The sequence below is a fragment of the Monodelphis domestica genome, chromosome 2, assembly GCF_027887165.1.
Source record: "Monodelphis domestica isolate mMonDom1 chromosome 2, mMonDom1.pri, whole genome shotgun sequence".
In the NCBI taxonomy this organism is placed as follows: Eukaryota; Metazoa; Chordata; class Mammalia; order Didelphimorphia; family Didelphidae; genus Monodelphis; species Monodelphis domestica.
Genome location: NC_077228.1, coordinates 122,047,420 through 122,061,227, shown reverse-complemented (window position 1 = coordinate 122,061,227; position 13,808 = coordinate 122,047,420). Strand labels below are relative to the sequence as shown.

The window sequence follows — 13,808 nt, the reverse complement described above, 5'->3', positions numbered from 1 at the left end:
GGAGAATAAGGGGAAGTGTGGGTTGGGGGAGGCAGTGACCAGAAGTCAAGACAGACTTTTGAGGAGAGACAGAATAAAAAGAGATAAAGAAAGATAAAGGCTTTCTATACAGTCCTTCAACTGTATATGTAGAGATGCTACTTTTTTGTTCAAGTTTAGAATTTTAAAAAAGTGAACCCCCTAGCTATAATTGTTAAAGACACTTGATCTTTTTCTTTTCTGGTTTTTAAAGGTGTTATCTTTCGTTATAGTTCACTTATTTATCTTGAATTGATATAAAAATGGCTTCTGCTCCCAAGGAAACTTATATTCATCTTTAAATTTCTTTTTCATTTTCAATATACAATTTCCATATAAAATACAAGTTTTAAATTCTGAACTTAGACACCAAAAGAAAGGCACTTCTGAACACATCAGAAAACAAAGAGGATTCTATATGAAATTATGAATCTCCATTGAACACTCCTTGCTTTTTAAAAATGTATATAATAAATTCTACATATTACTTTCAAAACCATCTTGCTTATCTTTGTTTCTTGCTAAACTTCTTTCTGTTGATTTATGTGAAAGTGTCAATAAGTTCCCTTTTTTTGGCATCACTATTGCTAACCCTCTTTTTCACCTATCCCATTCCTCAATTAATTGAGAGAAACAAAATTAAAAAAAAAAAACCCTTATATTAAGGTACTTACATTCTAATATAGATAGTCTGACAAAAAGTTGTACACAAAAGACGTATGTGGTGTAAATGGAAGTTAATTTCACAGGAAAGGTATTTGCAGTGGATAGGTTGGAGAGAAAGAGAGTGGGACCAGACTGGGTAAAGCCTCTTACAGAAGTTATTAATTGAGCTAAATCTTGAAGGAAGCTAAGAGGCAAAGATGGAGATGAGGAAGGGAGAAAATTCCACTCAATGAAAAGGCATAGGGTTGGGAGATGGAGATCACTTTGGCAGCTGAGGGGATAGTAGGAGTAGGGACTTATGAGACAGGGGGATAAACCATAAAGCAATTGTAGTAGGGGATGAGTTCCTACACATATGTGGAAGTTGTGTAAATAATGAAATAGAAAGGGGCACATAAAAAGAACTGAAGATAGAAAGTCAAGACTTGGCAGTAGACAGGGAATATGGAGTGAGTGACAGTGATTGAGAGGCTGTGCCCTGAATAGTAATAGAAAAGTTTGGAAGAGGGATGGGCTTAGGAGAAAAGATGATGAATTTTGTTTTGGAACATGTTGAGTCAAATCAAATCAGCAGGCATTTACGATATTAACTATGGCACTATGCTAAGAGAGGCAAACACTGTCCCTGCCCTCAAGGAACATTCTAATAGGGAAGACAACATGCAAGCAAATATGTACATACAAAATATATACACAGCTAGTAAGTGGGAGATAATCATAGAAAGAAGGCACTAGCAAAAGGTGTATATGGAGGGGAAAAGGCAAGACTGGGCTGGAGGTGGAATTTTAGATAAGATTTGAAGAAAGTTAGGGAAGCCAGCAGGGTAGAGGTGAAGAGGAAGACATTTACAGGCATGGGGAACAGCCAATAAAAATTCAGGAAGCTGGGAAGAGACAGGTGTCTCTAGATTGATAAGTATTTAGGATAGTAAGAGACCTGGAAAGGAGAAAGGGGACAGGTTATGAAAGACTTAAAAAGTCAAACAGGATTTTATATTCAATTCTGGACATAATAGGAAACTACTCAATTTTAATGAGTAGGGAAGGGGTGACGTAGTAGGACCTGGGCTTTAAGAATGGATAGGAATGAGAAGAGATTTCAGGTAGGAAAACCAAGAAGGTTATTGCATTAATCAAGATGTGAAATAATGGGGGCTTTCATCAGGGTGGTTGGTAGCTATGTGAGTAGAGAAAAGGGGAACATATAGATAAATATTGTGAAAGTAAAAACAAGACTTGGCAATTGATTGGATATGGGGGTGAGAGAGAATGAGGGGCTAGATGACACCTACGTTGCAAACCTGGATGATTTGGAGTTGGTAATAATAATAATAATAATAATATAATAATAATAATAATAACAATAACTTTAGGGAAGAATGGAGTATTTTGAATTGGAGATGTCTGTTGGACATCTAGTTTGAGATGACCATTATGCAATTGGTGATACAAGACTGGATGGAGCATCAGAAGAGGTTAGAGTTAGCTATACAGATCTGTGAATCATCTGTATAGTGAAGATAACTGACTCTACGGGAGCTGATGAGATTACTAAGCAAAGATAATATAGACTAGTGGTGTCAAACTCAAACAGGAAGGAAGACCACTAAATTATGCCCCAAGGGCTCATGTTGACTTAGAAAACACATATTAGCAGTACCTATGCTTTATTATATTTTACATTAATCCATTAAATAGCTCCCAAATCATTTTTAAAATGCTTATCTTCTGTTTTAGAATTGACCCTAAATATTGGTAAATATCAGTTCTAAAGCAGAAGAGCAGTAAGGGCTAGGCAGTTGGTTGGAGTCAAGTGACTTACCCAGGGTCACACATCTAGGAAATGTCTGAGGCCAGATTTGAACCCATATTCTCCATACTCAAGGCCGGGCTCTCTGAACAACACAACCTCCCCCACATTTACATTTAATCAGATTTGGGCCACATTTGAGAGTGTCTTGGGTCTCATTTGTGTTTGACACTACTGATAGAGACTATATCGATAAAGAAGAGGGCCCATGCTTGAACCTTGGGAGAAACCCAAAGTTAGTGGTATGATCTATATAAAGGCCTAGCACAGAAGATTAAGTAGTAGTCAGACAGATAAGGGAAGACCCTACAGAGATACCATTCAGAAAAAGGTCATATTATAGCATCAGATGCTGAGAAGATTGAGAAAAGAGAGAAGATTAAGAGAATATTGAAAATATTGGAGAGAGCATTTTTTTTAGAATAATAAGATCAGAAGCCATATTGCAGAGATTTCACTTAAAATATGGAACCTGAAATGAGCCTGGAAGGAATTGCTGAAGGAAGACACTCTCCCAGGGGCAGCTCAGTGGCACAGCTGAGCCTGGAGTCAGGAAGACCCAACATCAAATTTGGACTCAGGCATTTACTAGCTTTATGACCCTGGTAATGTCACTTAACTCTGTTTATCTCAGTTTCTTCAACTATAAAACAAACTGGAGAAGGACAAGGAAAACCACTCCAGTATCTTTGCCAAGAAAACTCCAAAAAGGGGTCATGAAGAGTTGGACATTGTTGAAAAGTGACTGAACAACAACAAATTCGGACAGATGATATATCAAGTTTGGGGCACAGCTGGTGATCTTTTTAGTCATAATAAAAGGAGTTATAAGCAATTAGATGAGAAAGGTAGGATGAACCCAGATATAGAAGGGCAAGAGTTTATATTATATTAATATATTATATTTTACTCCACACAAAAGACTATCTTGCCTTTTGATTGTAAATTAGAGGAGCCTTCATATTCTCTCCTATTTACCATACCCAAATGCTTGTTATCTTCTATTTCCTTCTGTTGTTTTGTTGGTTTTTTTTTTACCTTTGTTCATCATAGCCCACATAGTCTTTTGCCCAAAATCTTTTATAATGTCATATAGTCTTTGCATAATTTCAAACTCTGGAACCTTTCCCTCAGCTTTAGGACCTTATCATTCCCTTAAGGTACCTTGTATTGTGCTCTTATCTAAACATTTCACATGGACCTTGGTGAGAAGAAAGTTTGGCTTTTGTTTTTATTTTGGGAAATATCACCAACTTTTATTTAGTTCTCAATGAATGATTGTTTAACAGAGAATATTATCTAACTGTAAGGAAGTACAACTCCATATTACTGAAAGTAAACCACAGTCATCACTCGCCTGGATGTTTTCACATCATATTTTTTGAAGTCTAATCTTAATGCCATTGCTATGAGAATTATGACTCAGTGATACATAAGGTAACCATGGTGAGGGAGAGTTGCTTAAACTCTCTCGTAGCTGTCCCTAAGCATGCATCCTGTGCAAACTGGGCCAGTAGAAACTATGAAGGAAGGTCATAGCACTTCCCAAATTTCATGACATGTAAAAGTACAGAAGGTCAACAGGGTGTCTTTGCTTTTCCATTTTTTGCTGGCTGGTTCTAACCCCACCCAAGATGAAAATTTTGTTTTCTCATGGAATTTTAAACTTCAGAGATAGAAGGGAAGACAAGGCAGATTCAAGGGCTCTTTCTCCCATGACCTCTCTTTTAAAAATTTGGGATCTATGGTTTCAGCAAAATGGAGAATGCCTGGTTGTCAAAATTCTATTATCTTCGTAAAGAGTTGATTGTAAGAACTGAGAGAACTTGCTAGGGTCAGGTACCCAATTTGTTTTAGAGGTGAAACTTGAACTCAGATCTTCCTGACTTCAAGGTTGGCCTTCTATGCAGTAAGCAAAGCTGTTTCTAGAGAAATATATTACTTCGAAGTGGGAGATGACAATATAACTTTTTAATAGAATCCTAGATTTGGCACAAGAAGGGCCATAAAGGTCATCTTGGCCAATCTCCTCATTTTATAAAAGATGAAGAAATTGAAGCCCACAGAGTTTTGAATGACTTGCCCAAAGTCACACAGTAGACTGGTAAGGGTAAAATTTATGGTTGTTGACCGAATATATTATATTAGTGGTCACCAGGGATTTAAATGCAATCCCAATAAAATACTCAAGTCCGTTTGGGATTTTATGATGGTTTAATTACAATAGAAGGAAGAAATTAAGAAGAGGGAAAGGGTATAAGATTTTCTCCAGCCTAGCCTCAGCCAAGAGGATTCTCAGAAGATTAAATCTAGCTTGGCTTCCAGCCAGGAGGCCTCCTCCAAGATGAGGGGCCTTTCAGGATAGTGCCTTTCAGGAGGTCAAGGAAAGGAGGAATCAGCTTTGGTTTACTCACCAAGGTCACTAAGGGAAGAAGTCTCACCTAAATCACACTACAAAGCTTCTCCCTGTAACCTCACCGACAAGCCATGCAAAAAGCCAAATATCGCCAAGAGCTCCCAAAGCCGCCAAGAGAGCTCACAGGAAATGATGCAAAATATATAGGTGGTTCTTTACATCACTTCCTGTGTCTCACATGTACCAATGATGGCTTAAGCTTGGCTTAGGACAGCCCAGGGGGTCAGTCAGTTGTTTCTGATTTGTCACTTGCTAGCAAATGCCAGTCATAGGCCATCCTCCCCTACAGTTAATCCTTAAGTGGGGGTGTATACATTTCTGGTTGCTAGAATTCTAAAGACTAAGCAGGGTGAAGTAAATCTAAAATTCGCAAAGCAACAGAGCTGGGAATCAACCTCCAAGCCCATCCCCACCCTCCAGCCCCCAGTACCTCCAACTCCACTGCTTTAATAGTAAAATATTTTTTTGCTACTTCCTCATAAATATTGGTATTATTAGACACTAAGCTTTATAAATAAGGGGTAAGTAAATAATTTACAATTTAAAAACATTTAAAGGCATGAATGTAGCTTATTGTAATCAAAGACGTTAGTCATCAACAGTAAAGTTAGAGATGGGAAGTCTTGAATAAAATAGTTTAATGGGAAAAAGTAACCAGTTTCCTCATTTTTCCCAACACCTCCACCAAAAGTTGGAAAATTTGGAAACAAAATTGGATCGCAAAGTTTTTTTGAATGATGATTGAAATGTGGTATTTATTTAAATGATTTTCAAAAACTATGTAATAGATTTTTTTTATGTAAAACTGTCTATAGTAGTACTTCTTAAACTGTGATCCAAGACACTTCAGCGTTCCATAAGGAAATTTTAATGATGACAGTAATTCTCTAAAATATTAAAAGTAAAAATATGTATTATCACAATATTGCTATGTACAAATATTTCATTTTACCAATGTGCTGAATTGACCTTTATTTTTGATGAAATCTTCTCCCATTTCTTTTAATCAATCCTCCTATATGCATATAATTCATCCACAAAATTTCCTCTGGCCACACTAGTTTATCAACTGATATTCTAGAGTTGTCTCTGTTTGTAACGTATATTAGGTGGATTTATTTTGCAGATATCCCTGATGAGCTAATTTTTTTTAAAAATAGAGAATGCACTGGATTTCTGGCCAGAAGTAAACTATTAGTTCTTAAGAAAGACCTTAAGCAAAATAAATGGTTAGAACCTAGGTTTCCTTGAACAATAAATATTTGTTTTATTTTTTTTTTCTCCTTAGGATGTTGAGAAGGAAGGGGAATTGCAAATTGTAAAGAATCAAAAATGACTTAGGTTAGATCAGTTAAAAGAAAAGATTTGAGAAAATTATTATAGACTTTTAACATTTTGTTATCAGTCAGTCCATATTCTAACAAACCTCTTGACCTTGAATCTCATCATCAAAAGTAGGATTTCAAAGTATAATAGAAAGAGCACTGGAATGACAGTCAGAATTTGTGACTGTAAACAAATAGCATCTATCACTTCTTCAATCATGTTTACTTCTGTTAATTTTCTGATTTCTACTCTTTGTATTCTGGGACTAATTTCTTCACCATGTTCCAGATGTTTTCTCACTTTTCCCCTCTGTCCCCTTCCTCTTATTGCTTTATTCCTCCTGGAACCTTCATTTTTAAGAAAGTGCTCAGACCAGCCAAGGTTACTTCTTCATTCCTCCCTTGGAATTCTTTTCCTCTGGGTACCACCTCTTCCTCCTCCACCCCTTCAAGATTCCCAGTATGTTTACTGCATTAGAACTCATTCTCTCTGAGGGCAAAGATTTATTTTTAACATTTTTTTACTTCCTAAGACCTGGCACATAATGCTTTTATATAAATGCTTTTTGGCTTGATTTGATTCTCTGGGTCTTAGATTCTTTGTAAAATGAGATGACTGACTAGAGATGACCTTTCAAGTTCATTTTTAGCTCTAAAATACTTGCTTTTTTTCTCTGAAGTATAAGTAATAATAACAATACCACTACTTTTCTTATAGTTGACCTCTCCATTTCCTTTTTAGCTCTAAAATACTTGTATTCTCTGAAGTAGAAGTAATAATAGCAATGTCACTGCATTTGACAGGAATGAAAAATAAACATTAATCTATGGTTAAGGTTGGAGGTGGCTCAATGACATGGTGGGTACAGTGCTGGCCCTGGAGTCTGGAGGTCCTGAATTAAAATGTGGTCTCACTTCCTACCTATGTGACCTTAGGCAAGTCATTTAACCCTCTTTTTGCCTCAGTTTCCTCATATGCAAAATGAGTTGGAGAAGAAAATGACAAGCACCTCCAGTATCTTTGCCATGAAAATCCCAAATGAGATCTGGAAGTGTCCTTAGAAGGGAAATAACTAATAACTGTCAATTTAGGGTTAGCTACTCTATTCAGGTCTTCTCAGATTTAGAATGCAAATGAATTTCCAACTGAGCAAAAGGTTAGGTAAGGAGGCCTGGTCATTGTTTTCCACCTACCTTGCCTACATTCTTTTCTTTATTATGCAAATATATAAATTGCTAAGCCTGATTGCTTTGGATTTTGACCAGAGAAAAACCTCCTTCTCCCTATTTTGAGAAGGACATAAAATCAAGAAATAAACTAACATCAAAGGGTGGAGAAACCTGTTTCAATCTGGGTAGATCTTCAGTCTTTGGAAGCCTTCTAAGATGATAAAAAATAAATCATTAGAAGAAAGCATAAACCACTGATACTGAGGGCTCCAAAAATAAGACAAAGTTCCATTCAGTAAAACTTGTATTTAATTCTTTTTGGTCCCTTCACTCCTCTCCAGATTGTTTTCCCCTATCTTTCAAAAAATTTACTCAAGTATAGTCAACTAAAACAAATGTTCATGTTGGCCATGTTTTTAAAAAGACTCAGTTTTTATTCTGTCTTTCAGTTCTCTATCAGGAAGAAAGTAGCATGTTTCACCATTAGTCATCTAGAATCTGGTTGGCTGTTTTGCTGATTAGAATTCCCAAGTCTATCAAAATCATTTGATTTTTACTGTATTTAGTATCCTTGTATAAATTGTTCTGTGTCTGCTCAGTTCACTCTGCATCAGTTTATTCAAGTCTTTCTAGTTTTCTTAAGAACAATTTCTCTTATCATTTCTTATCATCATTAAAACAATCACATTTATATATCATGTGTGTTCAGTCATCCCCCAATTAAAAGGTATCCAGGTTAGTTTCTAATTCTTTATTGTTTCAAAAAGAGCTATAAATGTTTTTGTACATTCTTAGAGTTTGTTTCACTTAGGACTAATTCTCTTAATTCATCTTCCCTCAAATTCTTCTTCCTTTTCCCCTTGGCCTCTTATTTCCCAATGGAGTGAAATATATTTTTGTACCTGTAACTATATTTTTGTAACTGTGTACCTCATAATTCTTTACTCCTTTGACAATTTTAGATGAAAATAAGGTTGAAGTTGAAGTGTCAGCTACTTCCCTCACCTCTTTCCCCTTGTTTGAATAGACTACTACTTATACACCTTAAACTTATTAGATGATTTTCCTCTAATTGGCCTCTCTCTATATTTCCCTCCTTTGTTTTTCTCTTCTCTTCACTTTCCCTTTTTCTTTTAAGATCATCAAGATATAACAGAGTGACTCTCAGGCTTCTCTTATTCTAAGAGATCTAGGTTATCTTATGACTTAATGAAATGAGATCTAGGCTCTTTTTTTCAAATAATAAAAAAAAATTTCCCCCTCCTTGATCAGTCTTTCAGGTCAGTTTTTTTTTTCCTGTGAGATAGCTTACATTTTTAATTGTTTCAATCTTTTGACTTTGCTTTAGTATTTTCTGTTGTCTTCTGCTGAAGTGGATAGAAAGCTGGGCCTGGCGTCTGTTCAAATCTGGGCTATACACTAGCTCTATGACCAGGCGGAAGCCACTTAAACTTATTTGCCTCATTTTCCTTTTTTGTAAAATTGAACTGGAGAAGGAAATGGTAACACATTCCAGTATTTTTGCCAAGAAAACACCAAGTAGAGAGTCACAGTCAACCCTGACTGAACAACAACCAACCACAAATTTCAGGGAGTTTATTCTATCCTTGTAAGGGCTTCAGTTTGAGAAAGAGAAGAAAAAAAAAGTATCTACTGATGTACAGAACCAAAAATGGAGGCAATTACTGCCAAACTGTTAATTCCCAATCCACTTCTTTCTTTTGACCCATATTTCTTCTCCATTCTTTCCCTAGTACTCTCATTTGATTTATAAAAACATTATGAAAGCTTGTTTTTTTAAGTCTTGCTTTATCTCTTCCAAAAATTTTTAGTTGAATTTGTGCCCAAATTGTGTTTTGTTGTTGTTGTTGATGTTGTTGAGGCTTTTCTTGTAGAGGTTTTGGAGTTTTGGATTTGTTTCTTGAGGATTCCTGTCACCATAATAACTTTCTATGGTGGGATTCTTTTTTGTTTGTTCATTCTTCTAGTCTACTTCCTGACTTTGGATTTGATCATCAGGACCAGGCTTTGTGTACTTCTGGAGGGAATATCTGGACTATTCCTACTGGCACTTTCTTGTGTATTGAGTGTTGTATTATTCCAGGATCTCAGGTATAGGTAAAGGGTCCTAAATGCTTTTAGTACTTCCCAAAGTGGTAATGATAGCACACATTTGATTGCTTTCTTGGTCTGAGCTCTAAAAGTTCTTGACTTGGGTTTGGGAAAAGCCTTTGGGACTTGTCTCCTTTGGAATTTTAGTATGTTGCTGCTGAACTGTCACTATAAGTCATCTGGAAAACTCAGCTGGTTTCTGCTCTGGTTATTCTGTTTTAACTTCAGTCTAGGCTAGAAGCTGGAACTGAGTTCTTGCCCTGCTCCTGGGATCAAAATCACAGGACTGTTGGTTGATTCTGAGCTTATTATTCATTATACAACCTAGGGCTTATGACAATGATGACTCTTTACCTGAATGCCATCTATGGACATTCAGTCTCCTCTGAACATCATCTCTGGGCATAGATCCCTTCCTCAGGCTGCCCTGGATCTATGATCCAGAACTAGGTAGTGAATAACAGAGTTGCCAGTTGGCACCTGTATCCTGCATCCTGCTCAAGGTCACAGTGCTCCAGTATGGGTCTGTATTCTTGTCTTGCCCATGTGCATCAGTGCTCTTTAGTTCCCTGCAAGATTTTTGAGCTGTGTGATTCTGGCTAGACCCAGCTGTCAGAGCCTCAGACCTCTCTGTTTCCCATTGTGGAGTTGGATTGGAAATATGTGTATGACTCATTGTGTGACTCACTCTGCCTTTATCTTGGTTTTTCCAATCAGGATTGGGTCTGGTTTTCTAGATCTGTTTGGAACAGTTTTGGAAGGGGGTGTATGTATTTAATTGTCTATACTTCTTCCTGCTATTTTGCTATCTTGGTTCCTCCTTCCTCATAATTTCCATAGGAGCAACCAAAAAACAAAGGAGTCTAATTTAGATTGCTGCCATGCTTTTTTAATGTGGCTATATAAGAAAACGAAGAAGTGTGTTTTATTAATTGAGGTTTCCAAGCAGAGGTCCAAAGACCACTTTCTGTACATGTTGTAAAGGGCATTTGTTCTTTAATTAGGAGGTTGGTGTAAGGCAGGGATTCTTAACCTTTTTTCATCATGAACCCCTTAGACATTTGGGTGAAGTCCATGGACCCACTTCTCAAAAGAATGTTTTTAAATGCTTAAAATATATAGGATTATGAAGGGTGCCACTTGTATTGAAATACAGTTATCAGAATTAAAAAAAATCCAAATTTATGGATTCCAGATTAAGAAACCCAGCCCTAAATGAACTTTGTGTAAAAGGGTTTTTACATCATAGATTTAGAACTGAAAGGGATCATAGAGATCAGTGAGTCTGAACCCTTTCTTTTGCTGATGAGAGAACTGAGATACAGAGAGGTTAAATAACTTGGACTTGGTCATACAAGTAATAAACTTCTGGGGCAATATTTGAACCCAGGTTTTCCTTAGTTCTAAATCCAGTGCTCTATCCACTATGCCAGAGAATGTACCATATTAAAGTTAATTTGTTGTTATGAGAACACTATTTAAGAACTAAAGGCATTTGACATTTGGTTTCAAGTCCTTAAAGATGCATATATCAGGGCAATTATGTGACTCAGTGTATAGAAAGCCAAACTGAAAGATAGTTGTTGGTCCTGAGTTCAAATCCAGTCTGAGACACTTCCTACCTGTGTGACCCTAGGTAAGTCACTTAACCCCAATTGCCTAACCCTCACCTCTCTTCTGCCATGAAACCCATACTATTTCTGATACTAAAACAGAAGGTAGGGTAAAAGGGAAGACACTCTGGTGGTTGTATTATCCAGAAAAAAATTGTGATGTAAAAACAAAAGGAATACCAGGTTGTAATGGTGAGTGTATATGTGTTATTGTTTGAAAACATTCACAAGCATATGGGTCCACTCCTTCTCTTAAGTAGTTTAGCTATTCCTCTTTGGAAGTTTTATTTTCCTGCATAGTAATTAACATTTCATTGCATCAGTTCAGATTACACAACACTTTAACAGCTGGCACGAGTTCATACCTGTTTTCATTCCTTCTTTCTTCTGATTCAACTACTTGGCTTTGTAGGAATGATTGCATTACTTGCTTATAATACTTTAAAAAAAATACAACTCACATGGCACCATTACATTATCAGAGGCTGATATGGAACTGTTCATCTTGATTTAGAATGAAGACTTGTATTCACTTGCCCTCCTTTTATGCTTAGATTCCTTATGACTTATGAAGTCTTCACTTTTTTTGAGGCTTACTCCTAACAGACTAATCAGCTTGCTGTAAGGAGACCTTTAAGTTTGGTTTCCCTTGCACTTATTGTAGTCCTTGGCACATAGTAGATGTTTAAGAAATGCCTACTGACTTGATTTTAGGAAAGAATAGAAAAGAGAACTGTGGTACATGACAAAGCATACTTAAACCTGGAATTTATAAGATGTAGGTTCAACTAACAGCTTTGCCTCTTTCACCAGGAGGGACTTGGGCAATCCATGTAATAAATAAATAAATAGGAAACATTTTAAAAATACTTACTAAATATTATTCAAACACTCATTAAGCATTTCTTATTTTAAACCCTTACCTTCCCTCTTAGAATCAATTCTGTATATTGGTTCTAAGGCAAGAAGAGTGGTAAGAGCTAGGCAATGGGATTAAGTGTGTTACCCAGGGTCACACAGTTAGGAAGTGTCTGGGATCAGATTTGAACCCAGGACCTCCGGTCTCTAAATCTGACTCTCAATCCACTGAGCTACCCAGCTGCCCCCATTAAATATTAAATATTTATTTATTATATTATTAATTATATTATGTACAAAGTTCTACATATACAAATAGAAAAAGCAATCCCTACTCTCAAGTGGTTCACATTCTAATAAAGGAGAGAACACTTGGTTTTTTTTTTTTTGTTGTTGTTGTTGTTTTAAGATAGCAGTCAGATGGAAAGGTTCCATGGCCCTAAGGGGCCAAAGACCAAATTGATATAATGGATTTTCGTTCATGCAATTTCCTGATAGAATTGTATAAGGTTTTGGTATGAAATCAACTGAAAAGTGCCAAGGAATTTGGTGGCAAGAAAGTTCTTTTTTGGGTCTTTGGTGGCTGGGTCTCCTGAGGAGGTAGAATTACAGAATTGGTGGCTAGGCTCTTCCAGATGTTGCATAAAGAACTGATGGTAGTGGTAAGGCTTCTACTACTAGGATTTGGGGACTCTGAGTTCTCGGCTAACTATCTGGTTCTGATGGAAAGTGGTGGTCAAGGTGGTTTGACTTGCTTGGCAAATGCTGCCTCTTGTCTTTTTTAGGGTGTCTTGCTGTTTCAGTTAGCTTGTGTTTGTTGCTCCAGATAGCAGGTATTTGGCAGTTGGTTGGTATTCCTGGCTCCTTCTCTATAAAAGATGCTTCCCCAGATGATGGCTGTAGGGGTTGGGCTAGAAACAGAATCTGTGATCTTAGGGGCTCTACTATTCTCAATGCTTTTGATTCAGAGTCCTCTGATCAAGGTCTAAAGGGAGATAGTGGTCAAGTCAACAAACATTTAATTAACTATATACACTGTGTGCTAAATGCTGAATATATGAGGAAAGGTAAAAAACAGTCTGTGCTCTGGAGGAGCTCACAGACTAATGGGGGAACCATGTGCAAACAACTGTATACAAACAAGATAAGGGTGATGTTTTGACCAGCACATGCCACCTCTCCCTTCCCCTCAGGGCATTTTAACTTTACTGAATTCCCTGGACTTCATTTTCCTTATCATTAAAAATGAGGAAGTTGGACTTAGATGGTGGCTTTGTTCTCTTCTGGCTCTGGAACTGTGATCCTATGACCTTGTACAGAGTTATTAGTTTGGGATTTTATTCCAAGACCATTGCTTGTGTTTGCATTCAGTCTCCAAGTGGTTCTTGAGATGCTACAGAATACCAAGTCAGGATGTGCTGCTCCTAGGCTGCAGAAAAAGAAGATGGAGAGTCAGCTTTATTCCTGAAGTCTTTATTGCAAGGAACTTACATTTGTAGAGTAGTGAATGGAAAGTGGTCTTTTCCCTTTTTATCATATATTTCTTCACTCTGAACACATCACCCAACTCCACCTTCTCCTACTTTATAAAATGGAGAGAGAATTAAAGGTGTGCTTTGTTGATTTACCTGGAAGCAGGTGTGGTCCTGTGGTATGTAGTCTGTTAAGTCTTTTGCCTTGGTGATCTTGTCTTTTGCCTGGAGGCAGACTTGGACTCTCCAGGTGCTTTTGTGTTTGTCTTTTTATGGTTTGTATATAGGAAAGGGAGAGAGAACATTGGGTATGATCTAGTTTGGGTTTTTCCCGCTTTTTGGAGGGTC

At 37.0% G+C, this 13,808-nt stretch overlaps 1 protein-coding gene across 3 annotated transcripts in view; it reads left to right on the top strand.

The window, feature by feature from the left end:
- The window catches only part of PTPN14 (protein tyrosine phosphatase non-receptor type 14), a 279,017-nt gene that overhangs the window by 100,646 nt on the left and 164,563 nt on the right, over positions 1-13,808 (top strand). The window lies entirely within an intron of this gene.